The sequence below is a fragment of the Struthio camelus genome, chromosome 12 (genome assembly GCF_040807025.1).
Source record: "Struthio camelus isolate bStrCam1 chromosome 12, bStrCam1.hap1, whole genome shotgun sequence".
Classification (NCBI taxonomy): Eukaryota; Metazoa; Chordata; class Aves; order Struthioniformes; family Struthionidae; genus Struthio; species Struthio camelus.
The window spans coordinates 19,354,480-19,376,672 of record NC_090953.1 but is presented as its reverse complement, the minus strand read 5'-3'; the positions used below and the strand labels follow the sequence as shown (position 1 = coordinate 19,376,672).

The 22,193-nt window shown below is 37.0% G+C and overlaps 1 protein-coding gene across 4 annotated transcripts in view; it reads left to right on the top strand.

Annotated features, from left to right (window-relative positions):
- OTUD7A (OTU deubiquitinase 7A) overlaps positions 1-22,193 on the top strand; it is a 171,727-nt gene that overhangs the window by 58,720 nt on the left and 90,814 nt on the right. For 2 of the 4 annotated variants that reach the window (XM_068958342.1, XM_068958341.1), the window contains exon 4: positions 17,902-18,038. The exons of the other annotated variants lie outside the window; for them this stretch is intronic. The gene's annotated coding sequence lies outside the window, so the exon portion shown is untranslated. The remainder of the gene's footprint in view (positions 1-17,901; positions 18,039-22,193) is intronic. 4 annotated transcript variants of the gene reach the window in all.

Genomic DNA, 22,193 nt, shown 5'->3' with positions numbered 1-22,193 from the left:
AACATTTTGATAACATTTAGTTTGTTTTGCACTTATGCCTCAGCTCAATTGCTGTTTTCAGGTGCCTACCCTCCCCTGAGGGGCTGATGATGATGCCACCCAAAGCTTAAAAAAATACCACTCCTAAGTTTTTAGGAAATTGCAGTCTTTGGGGTTTAAGGAATATTCCAGGACTTTCTAGTAATGGGAAGATGGCTATCAAGAGAAAACAAATCTCATTTTTAGTTTTCTGATGCAATTAGTATAAGTTGTAGTCAGAGTGATTAGGCAGAAATGTTATTCCGCTGTATTTAAGTCTTGTCTTGGCTATTGATGTAATAGTATTTTTAGAGAAGTATTTTGGCTCAAGATAGAGCAGTCACAGTTGGTTTTGCAAATAAGCAAGCACGTCACCTGTCATTACATGCAACTCTCTCTTAAATTCATCCTGTGGCAGTTTCTAAGGCTAATTTAAGACTATGCACCATTTGGTTGTAGTCTGTTTGAATTTCAACATTGAATTTGTCTTAGGAGTCTTCATTAAGATACAGTTAATAAAGTCTAAGTGGTGTATTGGGATACTCGGGCAGCTCTGCGTAATGTGGGTGGAAGCAGAGGAGTGTTTTAATTACAGGCTGTGTACTGTCATTTTGAGATTTAATTGTTAGTTGGATTGGTTTATTTTAACGAGGGTCTATTGTGAGGCAGTTTTGTTACATAATAACAAAAATGTTATTGTTATTGTAAATCTTGTCCAGGGTACATATTGTCGGTGAGTGTGAACATGTAGCTTTGCTTTTCCAGATGTAGAAAGCAAGCATTCTAGTTGATGCTCTTTGCCTGTGGTATGTGCCCTTACAGGCTGCATTCCTTATTTCATCAGTGTGAACTGGACTCATATACTTATTTGTCATGAAATCAAAAGACGTTTGGTAATTACTAAAAGTAGAGTAAAATACTTATTCTATACTGAGAAATGTGGTACATTTTCTTTTGTACAAACTGTATAAACCATGTTTTCCACCACTGCAAGAAGCCATCTCTGTAAGACAGTAACGTTACATGGTTCTTCAGGCCTCTGTGTCCAGGGAAAATTCATAGGCGGGTTGGTTGAAATTACCCATGCTGATGTTTAGCTAGACCAGAACTAATACTTGTAGATATGCAAAAGATTCCATGACCTTCCTTGCCCATGGCTGTGTCATTTGTAGGTCTTCCATAGCTGAATGCTTTGCTTAATGATGAACGTTTCCTTCAAAAGCCTCATCATTGCTAAGGCCCCCTTTTTAGATACGCAGTGTGGTTACCAACCTCAAGAGATCTTGCCTACTTCCCATTACGGTTAATTTGCTGTTTGTGCTTTTTTGTGATTTCGCAGTATAAATTGACTGCTCTGTACTCTTACTGCTTGAAAACAATTAAGCAATTAAAACAGTGAAACAATTAACAATTTTCAAAGATTTGCTTTGTGATATAATGTCTCTGTCTTCTTTCTGAGGAACTCTTGATTTGGAAGCTCATTTTTGTAATATTTAAAGGCTTTAGCCTGTACAGAAGAATTGAAGGCCTAATGGAAATGGGCATTTTACTTTGATTTTAATGATTCAAAATAGTGGAGAAAGGAGGAGAAATTAACAACTTTTTTTTTCCCCTAAAGACTTTCATACAAGCTCTAATACATTTGTGGGGCTGCTCGAACATCTCCCCCCCTCTGGCTTTCAGTAACTTCTTTCTCAAGTAAATCACCTCCTTTCACATTTCTGCTTGAATTACCTCTATAAATTTCAAGCAAGAAAGGCCTGACACTGTTGGTTTCGCATAGATGTTAGAAATCTTGGTAAACTATATCCAGAGAGAATAAAATCCTTTTGAGTAGCTAATATAAGTTCCAGCGCTAACTAGGCCAGTAAGATTCTAAAAAATCTCTTCTGGAGCAGTTAATTCTTTACGGAGGACTAGAGAATATTTAATATTCTTATAAGCTGAAAAGGCATTTGGCAAGTAGTAGGTATCAGGACTGAAAAGGGGTTAAACAGTTAAGCTCCAGACATCTAATTCCTGGTTTCGTTCTGCTAAACTTGGAACTGAATCAACATCCTTTGCAAAATGTGTATTGCACGTAATAATGTTCCATATATTCCATAATGTTCACTGGAAGCTAGGAGATGTGATCGTTCCCGTTGTGTTCTTAAGTTATTTAGTTCTGCTGTTTGATAAAAATGAATTATGCACTGATGGTGTAATAAACTGACAAATAGAATCTCAAATTATCTGGGTTGAAAACCAATAAATAATAGTTGGATTAATATTTATTGGTAAGGCTTTTTTGTTTTATTAAGGAATAATCTTTTGATTTATGCAGAAATTAGAAAAGTTTGTTTTCTTTTCGGTGATTGTACTTAACAGAGAATGTAATATACACAAAGAAAGTGTTGAGTTAACTGACCTAGTGAATGAAGTCCTTCCCTTGTGTTTGCAGCTACATTATTATTATGCAAATGTTTTTCCTCCTGTGACAAACTCTCTGCAGCCTTCTGGAGCACAGGCTTGCCCCGCTGTTTGTAGCAGTCCAGAAAGCCTTCCTGGTTACCTCTGATGACCAGAAGAAGCTTCTGTCTTTTCTGACATCTGTGGTGCAAGTTTTTCATCATAAAGATAAAATACGCACCCTCTCATTTACTCTTCACCGCTGCCCCAATGTCAGATGTGATAGGTTTGCTATATCCTTAAAAGATAAGTTGTCTTGTTACGTCTTCTATTAGAGTTGTTGTTGTAGTTGTTAAAGTAAACTATACATTTTTTTTTTTAAATTCAAAACAGTCACTGCAAGAACAAATGCTTACAAAACCCTAATAACATTTAAGTAAAGGAATGGAAGGGAAAAAAAGCACTTTAAAGATATATCTACTTTATCAGCTTCTAAGATTAAACCAAGAGAGGTCGGTCGGTCTGTGTGTGTGTGTCTCTGTCTGTGGCGTGCTCAGTCATTCTCGCTCTCTGTCTGTCTCTCTCATGTGTGTGAGTGGTTTGCTACAAATTCTTCTCACGAGGTGTTCAGCATTTTTTAATACCCTAAGTCTCTCTAAGTCCATAATGGTCTCTGATCCATTATGGAGCATTTTTTCCTGATGGAGGATGGTGGATTTTATATTCAATCTCTATTTTCAGTTTGGAACCCTCTAAAGGATTCAAACATTTAATCTTTCTCCCAGATATTTACTTCATTTTGTCTTTATCTGAGATATGGTCTGACAATTCCTTTTATTTAAAAATAAGCATTCCTCAGGGGTGCAAATGCATTTTTATTAGACCAGGTGTAATATTTTGATTAACTACAAGCCCTTTGCCTTCACAAAGGGTAGAGTGTTGCTCTCCCTTCTTGTTTAGTGATTCACTGTCATTTTGCACTGAATGAGCTTTTGTACTCCTAGACCTTATATTCTGTATTGGTCTGCTCAGTTAGAAATATACTTAATACACCCAAACCAGTGGGAGATGTGTAGTTAGCTCCTTATTGGTACTTGCCTGAAACCGATGGTGAAGCAGTGCAGCCCTTTTAGAGTGAAAGTGACTTGGGGTGACTGAGCCCTACGATCTTTCTCCAAAACATACTGTAACATAATACCTGTGGCATAGCAACTGTTGTATCCTAAAGAGAGAGGACGATTTTGACTCCTTAATCATTCAACTATTTTGCTTCTCTATGCTGCAATAATTGTGATGTTGTTCTTCACTTCTGCTAAGATCAGTGCCTGATGTATTTGATTTTACCACTGTTTCAATGGCTGTACTCTCCAATCTAAAGAAGATGTGGCGATTGATAGTGATTGTGTGTCATAGCAGGGGGAAAAAGAAAAGCTTCAAGATATAATTTACACATTGGCCTAAGTAACAAACTAGGTTGAAGGTATGACATTCACTGAGGAAAATCACAGAATGAGAGGTAATGTTTCAAGAAGCAAAGAGACAGACTTTCTACCAACAGTATTTCTCCTGTCCTCCAATGCTTTTTTCAGTTTCTGAAGCCTTGGCTATGAAGTAGTTCTTGGTGATGCTCTTTTCTCTGCACTGGTACAAGTAGATACTGTGCTCTGTGTTAAAAGAGCCACATGAAATAACTGCAGGACTCTAAATGCGGTGGCAATGCTGGCTACATCTGCACAGAAACCAAGAGATTCTGACACCCCAAGTGTAAGGCCTAAAAAATATCTTTCTATCCCTGAATCTTTTGAGTATAAATAGTTAGTAGACAATAGTTGTTTCTTTCCTTCTGTAACCTCTGCACTGTATCACATGAACTGCCTGGAGGAGTTAGGCTGCAGGAGCAAGAGTCTCTGTTCTGCCCTCTGTGGTCTCTTTCCCAATCTGGGTGCTAGGTGCAGGGACTGAGATTAGGGTCAACCTAATCTCAGGGGTAGCCATAAAGGGGAGAGGCCGGGAAGCAGCCTGAAATTAAGTAAGGCACAGGCCAGACTTATGGGAGAGCGTGAGAAAGAAGATAACAGCAGGAGTCTTATTTTCAGTGTCAAGTGAGACTGGGCAGGTCTGCTAGGATTGCAGACCTAGAGTACTCACAAACTCTGCATAGTTGCCATTCAGTCAAGTACTTCAGATGTAAATGCAACCTTGGACTGCTGTAATAGTAAGGAATAGAGGCTTAGAAAGTAGTTTGTATCATATCATGTCACATGGGAATCTGTATTCTGTCATTTAACAGCAGTAAACGCTAACAGCAATGAAGAGGGCTGCAGAGGAGTAAATGTTTCCTTTACTGTCTTATGCAACACAGCATTTATTTTTAGAAACCTTGGGTTCCTAGAGTCAGCGTGTCCACTTTGCATTCAAGTAAAGCTCTGCTCCTTAAACAAGTGCTAATCTTCACTGCTTCTCACCACACCCAGCCCCAGAGGTAGGGAGGTATGAAATGTAACAAATGTTTTGCTGAACTTTCAGCTTTATGCTATAAAATTAATTATGAGGCCAGGACTCATACTACTTTAGAAAACTTCATTTTTACATACGTCTCTGTGCATGCTACTTATTTAACCAGCCACTATATATAACTGTGTAACATCATAAATTATTTTCATTGAGAAGACCAAATCCCAAGCCAGTTCTTTTTAAAAAGAATTTTAAATGTATTTTACTGAACACCTGAGTGATAGCTTGTTTTCTTTTCTTTTCTTCTATGAGATTGATCTTTAAAGAACTGGAGGGTGACTTGAATGCTACTGAGTTAATGACCATTGGGCCATTTGCAGCCAGAATGGATTGAATACAAAAAAATTTAGAGGAAGTATTCAAATAGAGCATACAACACAATAAGTAATTGTTTTTGAAGTCCAAGCAGAATCAGCTTCTACTTTATTTTTAGTGTATTTGCCTTATTTGTCTTTAGATATTCAGAAAAAGAGTAGGCATATATGAAAGAGTTCAGATTTGAGCACTTGCTGTCAAATGTTACAGACCTTCCTGTTAAAAACTGATACAAAATGGAAAGGAAATCATTGACTTCCTGACATGACAGCTCACTGGTGCATGAGAGACCAATGGACTTTCCAACTTGCTAGAGTAGGCAAACAATAATTTTCTTCCTTAGGGGCTGGCCTTCAAAAGGGCTCTCACTTTAGCATGACTGGAATTGCATTTTTTAGTGTACATCCCATCTAGAATGCAACTCTGGTACTATTACCTCAGGCATGAAGCTCTCTCACCCCTCTGCTTGGTTGCTGTGACTTGTTCTCCTTAAGCACTCATTTAAAAACAAGGCTGCATGTGAGTTCCATGTAACCTGAAGCATAATTTACCATTGGAAATGTACCACTGGTTACCTCGCTGGGGCACCAACCTGTGCCTAAAGTTTTCTGTCATACCTTAACCAAGGAGAACGTCTCATGGAGTTAAATGCTTTGATAACAGAATCCAAATATATCAGAAATGGGCAAGCGGCTTGACATGCTTAATCAGTAAAACAAAAGAACAGGCATGAAAGGATATCCTTAATTTACAGCAGTTTCTAGAACAGAAATATTACTGAAATGAATGTCGGCACATTCCTCTTTGTCCTCTCTTTTCTCAGCCAAAAAAATGTGGAGGGAGGAAGATTTGATCCTTATTTGAGATTGTACTTTTCTGCCTTACTGGGTAAGCTGTCTCCCAACACGAAAAATATCCTCTGTGATCTTGCCCAGAGGGTTCATTCAATAACAAGATATTGGGAGCCAGAAAAGATGCAGTACACCCAGTCTTAGGTGTTCCAGAGTTACACAAAGCTCCTGGAAACTCTTAAGTGCTGTTAAGTTTTCTTGCCTTCTTGGGAGGCACTTGGCAAAGGGATCTTCTCAGCCACCCGCTCACCTAACTTACCACAGTCAGTAGAGCCATGCTATGCTCTTTTCTCTCCAGTTTCTCAGGTTGCAATAACAGTATTTCATTGATTCCCAAAGCATCTACTGAATTGCTTGATAATTAGATAGAACATGACAATTGCTGATCTAGTGGCAATAAAGGCATTACCCAGGAAGAATCCGCCAAAGGGTGTGCCAGTTATCTCTTCCATATATCTCTTAGTGGGCCAGGCTATACCAGTTATCAGTTACTGTACCTGTTTATCAAGAGCAGCTTTTTTAGTAGACTATAACAGATTAAAAAAAAAAGTGACATTTGTGTGTTCTTGAATGCCTTCTGACTTATCTACAGTGCTTCTTGTACAATAGTAATACACTGTAAACTGCTGAAGTGTGAACTATGTGTGAGGGCAGTAAGACTCAGTAAAAATAACAAATTTAGATGGCTGTCCAGTTACGTTATCTCGTATATTAAATCTTCTATAGTAGAAGAAGGACAAGCATTGGGGAAATTCCAGGTATACCTCTAAAAATAATTGAAAAATATGTCTTACTTCTAAGAAATAAGAAAAAGGCATAGCATGTTCCAGGATATATGCAGCTGAATTTTGTTTGAAAACTGGAACCAGAGATGTATGCAAAACCGCTTTCTTAAAAGTTCAGGTTCCAGAAGTCCAGCAACAAAAACAAAAAAAGAGATTATAGTCGATTAAGATCGATTAAGTGGTTTTGGTAAAAGTGTGTTGTGGTGAAAAGTGAGATGCAGTGTACCTGCTCATTTCTAGGTCATGTTCTTGAGCCAACAAGACAAAATCTCCAATTTCTCTTGCAGTCAGTGATATACAGATGTAAAAGTCGGCATTTTCGGAAAAAGAAAAGTGATAAAATAACTTCTACTGCACAGGACAAAAAGAGATCTCACTGTGTAGCAGTATAAAAACATGCTAATATATATTTAGTTTTTAATTTTTGGTAGCTATATTTAAATACTGCACTACCTTTTTTGTTATCTCTGTAAATTCGTCCAACTTATTGACGTATGTTGACATATGTTAAGTAGTATGGTAAATTTGATTCCGCTTTTTAAGCGATATATTTAACAGTGTGTTCATACCGTGTGCATCTTCTTGGAGTTCAGAACCTAGACTAAAATAGTTAATGGAGACTCCAGAGGGCAACTACATCTACATCTACATTTGCTAAATGTTCTGGGAGACCTTCAGGTCTCCACTTGCATATAGAATCGTGTGGCTGCAGCCTGCACCATGTTTCTCCATCATTTGATAAGAAGAAAGGCTGTAAAATGGTTAAGTCTTGAACTCTGCCCTTGGGACCTACAAATCCAGGGTTATGCTCAAATGGGAATGAAGTTTTGAAATTGGAAGTTGCTGGATAATGCCCTGCTAGCAAAGTCTCAGGCATGCAGTCTTGCATTGATAGCAAGTGTCATTAGTACGTGAAAGGGAGAATACATTTTTAAGCTGCTTTTCTAATAAATGAGATTTATGCCCATCTATCAATGGGATGTTCTGCCTAGTTCCCCTGAAACCATTGTGCAGTTTCAATCAGACTTGAAAAATAGCTAGAATTCTCAATATTAAATTCTTTAAAAAAAAAAAAAATTGTGAAAGTCTGGGGCTGGTGGAGGAGAGAGACTGCAATTAGAACCCTGCCATTTTCCATAATGTCTGGCCAGTCGAATGCATATATGGTTCTGGGCTGGCTCTGAGATGTGCTATGGACTTGTGTGATTCTCATTTTCCATGTTAGGAAGCAAAGTGATACGTTACTCTAGCAGTTCAGGTCCTTTCCTCAGCCATGCCCCTTCAATGAGAATCTTAATACACTTCAGCCATGCTAGTCTTTAGCTTTTGTTTCCATATGGAAAAGCAGGCTCTTGCTGAGGCCTTCGCTTGCAAAAATGCATCTGTCTTCGGCTCAGTAGAGTTTAGCGGGTGGATGAGTTCATGGGAAGGACAGAGAAAAATGTGAGGAAAACCCTCTCTTTAGTAATTTCTTTTAGCTGTTTGGAACAGGACTGGTAGGTCAGGGAGACTTCCATTTTCTGCTTTCTGTGGTGACCCCGACTAGCATGACAGTCTAACAATATCTGTCTTTTTCAAGGTGTAAATTGTTATGTGAAAATTTACTGCTCATCTGTAATAATTAACAATGGGAATTACAATGTAAATCTGCTGAATATCCTTATGTTTGAGGTCATTTTAGTCAGAGCTTTCAATTCAGTCATTTAAATTACAGAGAAAATTTGGAGCCACATTTTCAGGTCCCCTCCTGGAGGCTGTTTATGTAATTTTGGGCCCTCATTTGGGCCCTTATTTGGCTATGGCTTGACAATCTATTTAAACGGATTTAGATTTGTATATGCAGACTAGATATTCAGTCTCATTAGCTGTGTAAAAAATGGTGGGTCAGAATGAGGATTTTTTGAAGTTACCTGAGAAGTTCTCTACAGCTAAGTCTTTTTAGGATAAAATCTACTTTTGATGGCATTTTTCTTCCTTTTAGTTGAAGCCTGTTGTCTTTACAGATCATAACCATAGAATGCATTAATGTTATACTTAAGAAAATATTAGTTGCTGTGTAGTTTCTTAGTTAATTACATGGCATGACCAGATCTATCTCTGTATTATTTAAAATACAGTAGTGGTGCCAGTTTAGTTTTGATCCATGCTTAAGCATTTGACTAGCTGATCACAGAACCACAGAATGGCCAAGGTTGGAAGGGACCTCTGGAGATCATCTAGTCCAACCCCGCCCTGCTTAAGCAGGGTCACCTGGAGAATGATGGTAATGACATTCTTATTTCCCTGACCACCACTTTTTCTTGGATGCTAGCACTTGAGAACTCAAATTATTATCAGCTAGGTGTAGTTCAACTTGTACCTTTTTTCATTCTGACATCTCATAAATCCCCGCAGATGGTTTACTTTTCTACCTATTCTGACTGCAGCTCTAAAATTAGCTTGTTCTGTCTTTCCTGAAATAGAGAGTACTGGTGATTAATTGACTGGTTTAGCAGAGAGAAAAACGAGATTTTTCCAAATATTTGTAAATAAGAGAAAAGCTGATTCAGATGATGGAATATTGCACAAGTTCACTATCTGGCGGATTGGCTGGTATAGTGTCAAGATGAGTCTAATATAAACAATAAAAACATATTATTTCTTGAAGAGGTTTCTGCAAAATTAAGCAGGGATATGAGAGTTATCCTAGATAGAGCTTCTTTGGTTCTTGCACTTTGGTCTGTCACTTGTTCTGCCACCATTTTAATCAGTGAAATTAGTTACCTTTTTGCAGATGATGGAAGAGCATGGTATCGAGCAAAATCTGAAGTCTTTTCCTTTTTTCTTTTATGTTATTCTTTTATGTTATGTTTACAGTTATGCCAGTTTGCTGGGCACCTGTCTTAATGGATCACTACTGCTCTCTTGTCTTGGAACCAACTCTGTACATCAAATAATAATGGATTTCCTCTGACTTTTTTTTTTCTTCTCAGCTGTTTCATATCTAATATAACACCTTATTAAAATCATAGAATTCCTGATCCACCTCCATATCTTTCTATTTTGAATCAGGAGTAACAAGATCCCTCTTTTTTTTCCTTGCTTTTCTGGCTAATAAGCAGAGCTGCAAGTCAGGAATACCAATTTTGTGTCGTGCTCCTTTGAAAAATTTCTAATAAATTAACAGTATGTGGTGACCAGAGCAATGATGGATGATTTCCAGAAAATAGTTAGCACTAACTTCCAAACAGCTTTGGTATGCATTTAGCTTCAAATCAGCAGCTAAGCAGATGATTTTGATCTGTATGTGTCTTAAAAAAAAATAATAATAAAAAACATTAAATATGAGAAAGTATTTTTATTTTATGAATAATCTATTTCAGTCTTTATACTTTCCAAGGTTATTTTATTATAAAACAGACAAATTTTATAGGTTACAGGCTTGTGTTGTTCAGACTTATGTTGCCATCAGGTTTGTTGACTAAGTCTTGTGGAGAATACAAGTTTGTTCATATTTTTCCCTCCTTTTTCCTCTCCTTTAGTCTACAATTGACAGTTTGTATTTCAGAAGAGATTGTTCTTCTTTCAGGTTTTCGGGCTCGGGTTTTCATAGGTGAATTTAGTACATACCTTAAAAAACAGGCATTGTTGTTATTTTCTTTAACTGCTGCCTGTAGACATTTATCTTCAGTGTGGTGGAGGTTTTTTGTCTCCCCTCATCCTCAGGCTTGTTCTGCAATCAATAGCAATTTCCATTTTGTTTCTGGCTTTCTGAATTTCCTGTTTTGCACGCTGATGTTTAACTCCAACTGTGTCCTCCTTTTCATAGAAGGTAATAATAGATGATTACAATAGTGGCAATTACAACTAATGGTCTACATTTTAGAGAATAAGTATCCACAGTTCCTGTTGAAGTTGGTCAGAGATGTTCCACATCTCTCAAATCAGGCTGCAGTATTTTAACATCAAATGTTGAATGTTAGTTGCTGATGCTTTTTGTTTTGTTTGTTTTTTATTGCATACAATTCTTCTGCACGGTCCCTTTTAATAGCTTCCTTGAATCATCAACTTCCAGCTCTCCTTGTTGAGCTTGAATCAGTATTTCCTGTTAATTGTCTTGTTTTATTTTTACGTTTTCTGAATTACAGCAAGTTTTATAAAAGAAAGAGATTCTCAGGTTTTATGACTGTATGGGTAGCTACAACTTATTTGTAGTGAGAGAAAATTTACAGACTGTTACCAAATCGATTTGACTAAATGAAAGAGATTTTATGTCTGCTTAGGGCATTTTATATTTCCTTTAAGTTTTGATGAAGAGCTGTTCTAAAAACTAGATAACTTCACACTAGAGAGCAGGTCACTACACATTTTGCTTGAAAATGAAGTGAAATTTATAATTTGTTAGTAGGTATAAACATAAGTCTGAAGAGGGATAGCAACATGAAGAGAAAACAGATTCCAAGATTACAATTGCAGAGAATTATAACACTGCAGTATTTATTTTGCCTTATTTTTTAAAAATGAACTGTATCTTTTGCATTTTCACTTGACAAATGAAAGAATCTTTAGTAAGCCAGGACAAACGTACAGATGATTGAGCTTGTTTTTTTGTTTATTTCAGTGAAGGAAGTTGTTTTCACCTCTTCCTATTGTCCCCTCAGGATATCTCTAATTTGGGTGTGAGAGGTCTCTGACAAGGTTTTAAAAATATATTTGCATATGTCTTGTCTTCTCTGATCACTTCTATACTGATGTTTCACAGCAGCATAAGGCTCATTTGTACTCTTCATGTGAACTGGCTTGCATTCCTAACTTGTGTGCAGAGGCTCCTGAACACCAGTCTGACCAGTCTCAGTCAGTTTGAGAGCAGTGTGTGTTCAAACCAGTGAGCTAGCCGTTAACCTGGACCCGCTGCCTGGTGCAGGCTGGCAATGCCTGCCTGCCCAACAGCTCCATTCCCTCCCTCTGGCAAGGGGAAAAGAAACGGCCAGCCTCAGGCAACCTGAAACTTTGCCTCTGCTAGAAGCAGTTTGCTGGCAGCAATAGCATAGCAAATCAGCCTTTTGCAGGCACTGCTTTGTAAGTCAGCCCTGGTATGGTTTTGTCAATTATACCAGTCCTCCAAACAAACGAATTTATACCAGCAGGGATGCTTTTTATCCAGTGTAACTGTAGCTGTATGCAATCATCCGTCATAAAGAATCCCCTCCTCCTCTTTAAGAAACATTTTATATATATATATATATATGTGTGTGTGTGTGTGTGTGTATGAATATATGTATGTAGAAATCTTCCATGTAGACCTGACCTGAGGCCTTCAGCCTGATGCATTTCTTTGACATTGTTCTTCACTTGGTCCAGATACCTGTTTTTCCTTTCCCTAGGAGTCAAAACAGATCTTTTCAGCTGCAATAGGGACCTCTCTTGGCAATTTCTTCAGGACTTAACTCTGGTAGATGTCTGCTTAAACGATTAGGCAAAATTTGCTGCATTTTTCCTTTTCCACCATGCAAAGTAATCTGTTGAGTTAGCAATGACAGCTCCTCCCTTACACCTTCCTGTCTCCACCACCCTGGCAGAAAGTTTTAGAATTAACCCATTATTGAAATATATTGTGCAGCTAAATCACCAGATTAATCTGGTTTCATTGAACATTTATTGGATTAATCATGCTTAGGTCATGCTGTCATGTTTATTCCCCTAACCCTGATGTTAACTTGCAAATTTTTAGCATAAGCAAAGAGTCCAACAATTGGACATAGGTTTATAGGAACTATGCTTTAATCCTGTGACGGTGTCTGCAAGAATGAGTGTCTTCAACGTTTAAACATCAGTTTAAGCATCAGTTAGCACTATTTTTAGCTATATCTCAATTCTTTCTCAGTATCAAATAGGATTAATGACCTTCACTGCACTGCTTTCTGGTACCCTGAGCTGTGAAAGAGTAGAAGATTCAGGCTGTGATCTCCTACATGGCAGGCTGCCACCGCTCAGACACCGGCATAGCTACTGACTTGTTTAATGACCTTTAATACTGCATCTGTGATAGCTTGTTCTGTACAGTTCAGTCAGGGGGAGGGGCGCTTTCCTGCCGGATTTGGATCTGACGCATGGTTTTCAGTTTTCATAATGGGATCCTCACAGGCTGTCAATTACTCGTGTAGTTTAAGTGAAACACACAGAGAGGAGTTGCTATCCTTAAATTATGCATCTTCAAAATGTTGTGAAATTAGTCCTTCCAGATTCTGTCTCACATCTTAATTTTTTTCTCCGTGTCTCTGCTTGTTCTAAAAATGCTGCAGATGACATTAAAGCATAGTGTTAAGTAGGAAACTAATTAAGCCTTCTACCCTTCTTAATTTAGCCTTCCAAACTAAATGCAATAACTAAAGAACTTCAGATTTCACAGAAACAGGGGTGGGAGTTATGGGGCTGGGGGAAATTGCCAGTTCTGTTTCACTGCATAATGTGTCTATGTGTGACTTTTCCTGCTGTAGCTCATTTAGCTGTACATTATGCTATATAGCAGGCTGATATGCTTACCATTGAATTCAGTCAACATTGTGTGAATACCTGGTCAAGCCAGATGCTTAGTATTCTTTCTACATTATACACATCTGAGGACTTCCAGGGTTGCTCTTTGTATGTGGTGTGATTGTCAGTTCTACTCTTTGTGTTTAGGGTACTTACAGGGATGTGCAAGTTCCCCTTCTTATCTGTTATGGAAGCTGTGGGGTGAACCAATCAGTGGGATCAGTATTTTTAAGGGAAGCCTGCAAAAATCACTGTTGTTTGTTTTCCCTTGATATGAGGAACAAAACAAAGCACAGAGCAACAGATAGTTCTGTGTTGAAAATAGCAGCTGCATTGTATACTTCAAGGTCTAAATAGGCTGAAGATTCTACTTTAAAAGACTATACTGAAAGTCTTCAAGCGTAGACTATGCACTTGACATAGAATTAAGCATTTGAGCTTGTTTCTGTTCTCTGGGTACCAGAAGATAATGTATGCTTGGGGAATTGTATCAATAACACTATTCATACAAAGCTCATAATGCTAACGCTTTTGATGCAGTTTGAGCTTCTGCCTCTATATCCCTGTCAGTTCAATCCACTGCACGTGTTTTCTGAGAGTAAAACTAGCAGTATAAGACAAGGGGGGAAAAAATGTTTTCCACTTCTCACATGGAAAAAATGCTAGGCAGGATAATGAAGAGATTTTGATGGGGTTTTTTGTTTGTTTGTTTTATTTTTGTTTGGAATTTAGCGCTATGTGTTTAAAACGTAACCTCAAATTAGAGGAGAAATCTTTTTCTGTATCAGTAACTTGTGATAGACTGTAGAGACTTAGGGAAACGGATGAAGTTAAAGGTGTTTCTCATGCACTGGTTACAAAGAGATTTCAAGAGATGAAGATCCAGTACCTTTTGTTAGAAAAGAAAAACTGTTTGCACTACCACTGCAGACTGTGGTCAAGAACCGGTCGTTTTAAAATTAGATCATCAAAGAGCTACTTTGCTCTGGGGAATAACATAACTGTCAAAAGTGTCTACATCAATATGAAACATTAACTGAAGTTGTCGACCTTTTGTAGGTGAACTGCAGACGGATGCTGTGTTTCAAATCTTTTACCCATTGCCCCTACCACAGTTTGCAACATAGTCATCTGCAAGACATGGCTGAGACACTTTGAATGACAACCAGAATAATCAGTTTGGTGCTTGTCATTTCTCTTTAAAAGGACCTAAATACTAATGGTGGCCAACTTCAGTACAAAAAGTTTTCCCTATGGATGATCTTGTTTTCAGTTCAGGCTTCTGAAATATTGTTACTTCCTTATTATTAGAGAAGTCCCTTTCTCATTCATATGTTGCTTGAGTGAAGGAAAGCTAAATTAAATATTTGCAAAGAACCAGTAAGCAATGTAACTGTTGGTTCTGAATGTAGAACTTGCATTGAAGAAGCCTAGTCTTAACAGAAACTAAACACAAAACTGTTATTATAAAAGGTAGTGCTTTGGTATTGTCTAAAAACTACTCTGAGTTGTGTGCCTGAAGCAAAAGTAATGAAAGTGACTGGATGCTTGAGACTTTGCAGAGAAATGTTGATCCAGGCTCAACGATTATTCCTAGAGAAGGATTTCAGCACTGTGCCTGATCCTAAGCTAAGGAGGAGATTGTAGGAAGAGTGTTCAGTCCAGTGTCAGAAACAGAAAGAGAAAATGGGATCCCTTTGAGTTTGGGACGAGGATTAGGTGAGAGTCTCAGAAGAGAATTAAGGTACCCCTAAAAACTGGGTGAAACCTTCTTGAGCTCCTAGGCTGTGGTTATTTTGAAGTATCAGGAAAAAAATGGGGGAAAACTTGGAAAAGTACTGAGAATATTCATTCCTGCTGAAGAAATTCTCAGTGACCAGGCCTCAGTTGATTTTGCTAAAGACTTTCTTTTTCCCAGAAGACCTGTTTAAGACCAAGTTCTGTGTTTTTGATTTGAAATATTTATCTAACATCTTTAACAACCATGTTTCCTTGTTTTCTTAGAAAACTTCACACACAAATTAGTGCAGGCACCAGACAAAAGTAAAAGGAGAAGTTCTAAATTTGTCCTCAGAATTCCAAAGAAATTGCAGCTGAGATTACTCTATGCCTTGAACCCTTTGATAGTTAACAATAATTTTACTTAATGTATTTATCACAGACCAAATTCTGGTCATATGGGGACCATTCTTCAGTTTATTGGCCTGCTATACAGGGAAATGCAGTGGATGGCGTAATCAGTATCTAAGGTAGATTTTAAAGAGGATATTCGCAAAAGCTAGCCTTAGCCTACGTTTGCTTGGTAGTTGGTGATGAAAGGGAAAGGAAGAGGCCGTTCATAATAACAAAATTAATTTTTCAGTGGATTAGTTAGCCTTTGTGTTTGATTCCTATACGGATTAGGACTATAATCTCTCATACACTGGTCAGGTTAACTGTCTTTTGTAAAAAGAATTGCATTTCCCAGAACAAGTGGAGAACTGACTTGCAGGGATAGCAGTAGCTGCTGTAAGTCTCACTGTAGTTTATGACTAAGTTAGAGATTTTTATACAGTGAATTATCATGTTAAAAGACAGCATTCATTGGAACAGAAAAAGTAATGCAATAAAAGTAATTCTACCAGTGTTGCCGAGGACAGAATCACTAAAGTTAGATTGGAGAAGAGGGGAAGGAAATGGCTAAAAAAGCTAGGCTACATTACATGCATTTCCTTGTGTCCTAGCGATCATAGTATCCATAGTAATCATTTAGATCACTTATTTATGACAACAAACTAAGCAGAATAACTTTTAACATCTGTGCTTTTTTTTTTATTTTTAAGTGCTACATTTTGATTTGCTAAAAAAATGTATATATTGCTAGCATATAGTTTCCCTTTCAGCTGAAGACTTAAGTAGATGGTTCGATGGAAAGGATTGTTTTTTTTCTGTGCTGGTGATGCATTGAACAGAAGAAATATAAAAGTGTTTCAATAGTTGTTTGTTAATATATATTTGAAAAAAGAATATACACTGACTGCTTGATTATTTTCAGGGCAGTGATAAAAGCTATTAGTAATGATTGCTGAAAAAAATCATTTGTTTTAAAGGTAGTGTAACACAATTTTCAGTTATTTCCCCGTATCCAGTAAGAGTTTTATAGTGCAGATGTATCATTTTGTCAACATTGTGTACATGGAAATATTATTAAGGCGTGTTCACATTAGATGGTTATCTTTGTAGTTGAAAGTATCTTTGAAAGTGTTAAAGCTATTAAAAGCTACTTCTGTAAATGTGAATGAGGATTTTCCAGTTTGGATTTCTTAAGTTCTCTGAGGGTGATAAAGATGAGGATCATAGGCACTTGCAGTTTCTGACTGCTACTTATATTTCCTTTGCAATGTATGAGGGTTTTTTTTTTTTTTAATATCAGTCTTAAGTTTAAGATAATCTAAACTTGTGTATGAGGATATCTGTGATGTGGTACATTTATGAATAAGTTTCAACAAAGAATTGAGGTCAGATGCATCATGACTCTTGCATGAAAATGTATCATGGCATATATTAGCTCACAAACACGTTAATTTTTACGGGAAGTTGAGTTGTTGCACAGACAGTTTGGATTTCTTGCATAAAGGAGTATTATCAACTGAGATTCAGTTATTTGTGTATGTATTAGACGAGGAAATAATGTAACATTCTGTTTTTACATCCTCTAGTTCTCACAGGTTCTTAAAAGTTGTGGAATTTATTAAATCTATTCCTGCTTTAAAAGCATCATTGGAAAGAATATTTTCCATGATGAAAAGGCTTGGATAGGTATCTGCTAAATAATGATTTTGATAAGACTGGACTCAGTTGCAGGTATATGAGTTTTATGAATGGATTAAAAAAATAGAGACAGTAAAACTGATCTTAAATGCCTTTTAAAATAATAAGATAAAACTTACAGCAATTGGATTACTGTCTTTTGTACTTGCAAGCCATAGTAATTATACTTTAGAGATAGCATTCACTTTTGCATACAATCTATTTCTATTTCTTAAAAAATAGCCCTTGAAATAAAGTAGTGTTCCTTTTTTGTTTCTTCAAGTGATTGTCCCTTTTTTCCATGCAGAAAATAGCTCTACTAGTTAAGATAAGTGTTCTCCTGGGTAACTCTTTGCTAGTTTATTACCTTAAATCTTGATAGCTTATGAAAAGAGAAACTTGTAAAGTTGTATTTGATGAATCTTTAGAAAGAGAACTGTTTGAGGCATTTTTAATTATGAATTACCATTTTCACCTAGGATAGGAAGGATATTTTTATGCATTCAGAATTTTTTTTTCTTAATTATCTGGGTTGTACTCAAGTAATCTTAATGCAAATTATTGCATACAGTAATTTATCTACGTCAAGAGTAGTGCATTCAGGAGGTTCCTAAGGAGAAGGGTGAAGTTGGTTTTTTTTTTTTTTTTTTTTTTTTTTTAGCAATTATTATTATTAAAATAATGCAGAAGTAGTACAACAATTAATATCCTGCCTTCTTCTTTTCCAGATTTCTCAGGGGATGCAATTTTGCTTATTCATACCTTCTACTGTGGCAAAAATGGATTATTTTCCTCACCAAAAACCAGAGGCATAATGCCCATCTGACACATGCCGCAAGGAAATCTTATTTAAAGTCTGTTGAAAGTAAGTCAAATGAAGAACTTGCTTAAAGGTAGCTTTAATCTGCCGTACAGCTATCTCTGGCTCAGGAGTAAGCAGCCTTAACAAGAGAAGTAAGTCTTAGCAGGCTGGCTTTGCAGCAGCAGCTGTTTGTTCTGTAATGAAAGTATTGGGGGAAATAGTTTGCTGTAAAGCAGAGGTTGAGGTTGAGCTGCTTCCTGAAAACTGCACGCTGATGCGTCATACTTGTCTGCATGCTGTTCCTCTCTCCCGTTAAAAGTTTACTTCAAGAAGTTAAAAATCAAAAAGATCAGGGGTTATGCATGAGAAACATGGTCTAAAAGATTATCTGCATTGTAAATGAAGACTTAGACTCCTGTTACTATGACAATTAATTCTAGAGTTGGCAACGTAGAAGTAGGGTGCTAAATAACTCAAAATACAAGAAACAGCGAGTGGCTAAGCCATTTTTCATTGTTTTGGTTGCTGAGCCACATGCATTTCCTAGTGCGTGATGGCCCTTTTTAATGCAGTACAAACGTAAATTAATGAAACTGCATGTTATATATACATCTTGCTTTTTGAATGCTGAAGTAAACTGTATGCATGCATATTTGCAGAGTATCCAGTATGTGAGATAAAACTCTATAAGATTAGAGTTTTGGCCAGAATACTTTCTTTATCTGGAAGAAGGATAACATATTTGGAGGAATATGTTCAATATTTGTAAGCAATTTCTTTTCTTGCAGCATCTGGAAAAACTTGTAAATGAGGAAAATGAGGGAAAAAATTAGGAAACATTTCTAAATGAGGAAAAAAGCTAGCATGTTCATATTGCTTACATTCTGTTGCACAGGGATATTTTCCATTGTAAAAGATATGTGTAAGTGTTACTTAATGAAATTATCTGTTTAATACTAGGTCTCAGATTAACATTTGAAACCCTAATTATTGTATTTCCAGTACAATAGAATAATATACTGCCTAATTCCTTACCATTCCCCCAAGTAAAAGCATAATTGATACTTGAATTTGGTTTAAAATGGAGGCTCTTCTGTTTTGGGGAAATTCCATTTTCATCAGTGGCTTTACATTTATTTATTTCACTGCTGCTTTTTGCCAGAATGCGATTAGCACGCTATCAGAGCCTTTGTGAATAAAATAAGGGAAAGGCTATCTTATGGTCAGGCTCTTTATCTGTTGTCCAGCATGAAAGCAAAAATATGTTGTCAGTGATCTTGTTTTATCCTGAAGAAATATTGACTGAAGGATGTAGAGGAGGATCCATACCAGGAAAGGATGTCTCCTGTTGATTTATTTCAGCTCTGGACCTCCATTTTCATGGACTTGTCATTTATGCCATTCTTTTCCCTCTTAGAATACAATGATTCTTGAGTAAGAATCAGTGTTACAAAATCTCTCTGAAGCTCCACGAAAAGACAGTTGTGAGAGTGTTGCCGCAGAGCAGTGGGGCAGAAACACCATCTGAACAGCTAAATTCACTCCCTGCATGTGTATCCAGCACAGGGCTGCTGCTGTGCTTTTACCCCTGCTGTCATCAGGGGTGGAGTACTAGTAGAAAACCTCCCAGAGCCCTTGATATCACTGTTTGCAGGTATTTCTAAACATCTTCAGGAGGTTCAGGTATTCTAGGGTATTCGGTGTCTTCAGCTTTCCATGTTTCTTCACTGGGAGCGTGCTATAGCTCTTAAATACAGCACGATCTTTTCAGTCTTTCTTTTCTGCTTTATTTTATTTTAGTCATTAGCCGCTAATATGAGGTTATAACCTCTAGTTCTCAAATACATCTGCTCTCAAAAGATGATTCAGTGGAGTCCTTTATCAATAGTTTTAGCTTCAAAGAATTCAAATAAGTGAGAAAATAGTAAGTGCTTTCAATAAATAGTGTTTCAGAAAACTGAAATGTAGCTATGTTTTAAAAGTCCTCCCCAGCTGATCTCTGCACTTGGGTGATACTCTTCCTAAAACTCGGTTTAAAATAACTGAACACAGTCCTCCTCCTCTTTTGTATAACAGCACTTGTTTGCTGGTTCCCAGGGGGGTTTAAAGTATCAGCTGAAGATTCTTCAGCATAGCTTCCCTCATTCTCTATTTTTTCCACTTCTGTGTCTAATGTATCAGTTCGGGGCTTGTCTACACAGGATACTGAGGAAAATTAACATAACTCAGCTAAATGTAGGAATTTAAAGAGGGCGACTTAAATCCCACCAGGTCCCTGTGTGCACTTTCCCATTCATAATTAAAGTGACCTCCAATGAATTTAGTTTAATTCAGTTTGAAAGCAAAATGAGCTAAACCAAATTAAGGTCTCATTTTATTGCAAATGAAGGTGTCTACAAAGGAACTAAAAGACTTGGACAAATCCAGTTAAATTAATTTAGGTTAATTTTCCTGAGTGCCATTGTGTAGACAATTGTTACCTTAGTAACAGTACCTGACTGGAGTTCTTATTTTCTTCTTCTTGTTCTTCAAATTTTGTTCCTATAATACTGATATTTTACATTGGGAGAATCTTGAGAAGGAAGATGGCCCATAAATGTCCCAGTCACTAAATGCTGTCTTGTCATTTACTCCTCTTTTGAGAGTCAGCATTTTGAAATTCCTATAAAAATACCCCACTTTGCCATCAAGTCCAGTGCATGTTAATTTTTGTTTAGAGAGGACTTACCATTTTGGCTGCTTCAACTAATGCCCTTTAACCTATTGCTGTAACTGCATCTGCTTTCAAGATCTTGCTCATCTAGCAACTTCTTGAAGCATTTTTACAGATTTTGGAGAACTGAGTCATTGTTATTGTATGTAAGTTGTGATCACATGTCCCCTCTATAATGTAATTATGTAATGCCTATTAATGCCTTAATCCGTAATGGAGTGATTTGCCATTCTTCCAGTAGAATTCAGTAAGGTACAGCTAATCTGAATGGAACCAGATTACAGGTGTTTGTCAGAGTTTATTTAAAAGAACATATGATAAGAATATATAAATAACATAATAGTTTAAACAATATATTATGTAATTCTAGTATTTTTTTATATACACACACATATACATATACTTTCTCTCTCTCTCTCTCTCTCTCTCTGGTGTGTGTGTGTGTGTGTGTGTGTGTATATAAAATTTCCTCTACTGTCTCCACTGAAGAAGAGTTGGCCTTCCTTTCACCAGCATTTTGGTGAAATGTATAACAGCTGAAATGGTTGAGTTTGTACCGATGTGTTCCCTGAACAACAACATGTGTCTTTCATTGGAGTTGCGTGCAGCATAGACCCAGTCATACAAAAGAGATTGCAAAATTTAGACCCACTTCTCCTGTGATAAAATTGTCTAATATACATTGAGTTCTACGAGAGATGTTCTTGTGAATATTACGCTAAAAACTGCCTTTTGTATTTGCTTTCTTGGCAGCTAAAACTGGAGGCTATTTGAAGATAAGAGTCTGTTTAAAACAGAATGGGTCTAAGGCTGGCAAAGTCCTCTCTAATTGGAATGGGATGAATACAAAATGTAATACTAAAATACTTAAAAGACATGATCTCTCTTAATTGCCCTTTAAAATTCTGTATTATAGGAGTTTGAGTGTAAATATCTACTCTTAACTTTAACTATCAAGGCCAATGTAATCTGTGAGATCTGTTCTGAGAGGCTCAGTGTTTGCTTAAGGAGCTTCTATGCAGTGTGCGAAGAAGCTACCCTGTGTCTAGTGGTATGAGATTCTTTATCAAATTTGAATTTATGATGGGCTGGATTATCCTTCTGGTAGGCAACTTCAGTGCCATGGGGGTTAGGGCAACAGAAGAGAGATTTTGCAGAAATTGAAAGTCTGGTGTGTCAAAGAATGCTAAAATTACTGCAAAAGTAGCAAGGATGTCCTCAGCAGAGGAACAGTGTGGAATAGTTTTTTCTACAGTTGTACTGTTTATCACTTATCAGCTTGAGAACTACTTTTATTAGGAAGTGGAGTGAGCTTCTATTTGAATATTTGTGTTTAATGAGAGACAGTGTGCCTTTCTAACTAAAGTCATCATGTTCAGGAAAAACAGTTCTTGAAAATTTAAAAAATTTGCTGGAAAAATTTGGTGTTGGAATTGCTCTCCAGTTGTTTGTATTTATGGTCTTGTGCAGTCTTGACAAATGAAGGTAAACATAGAAAAATCCCC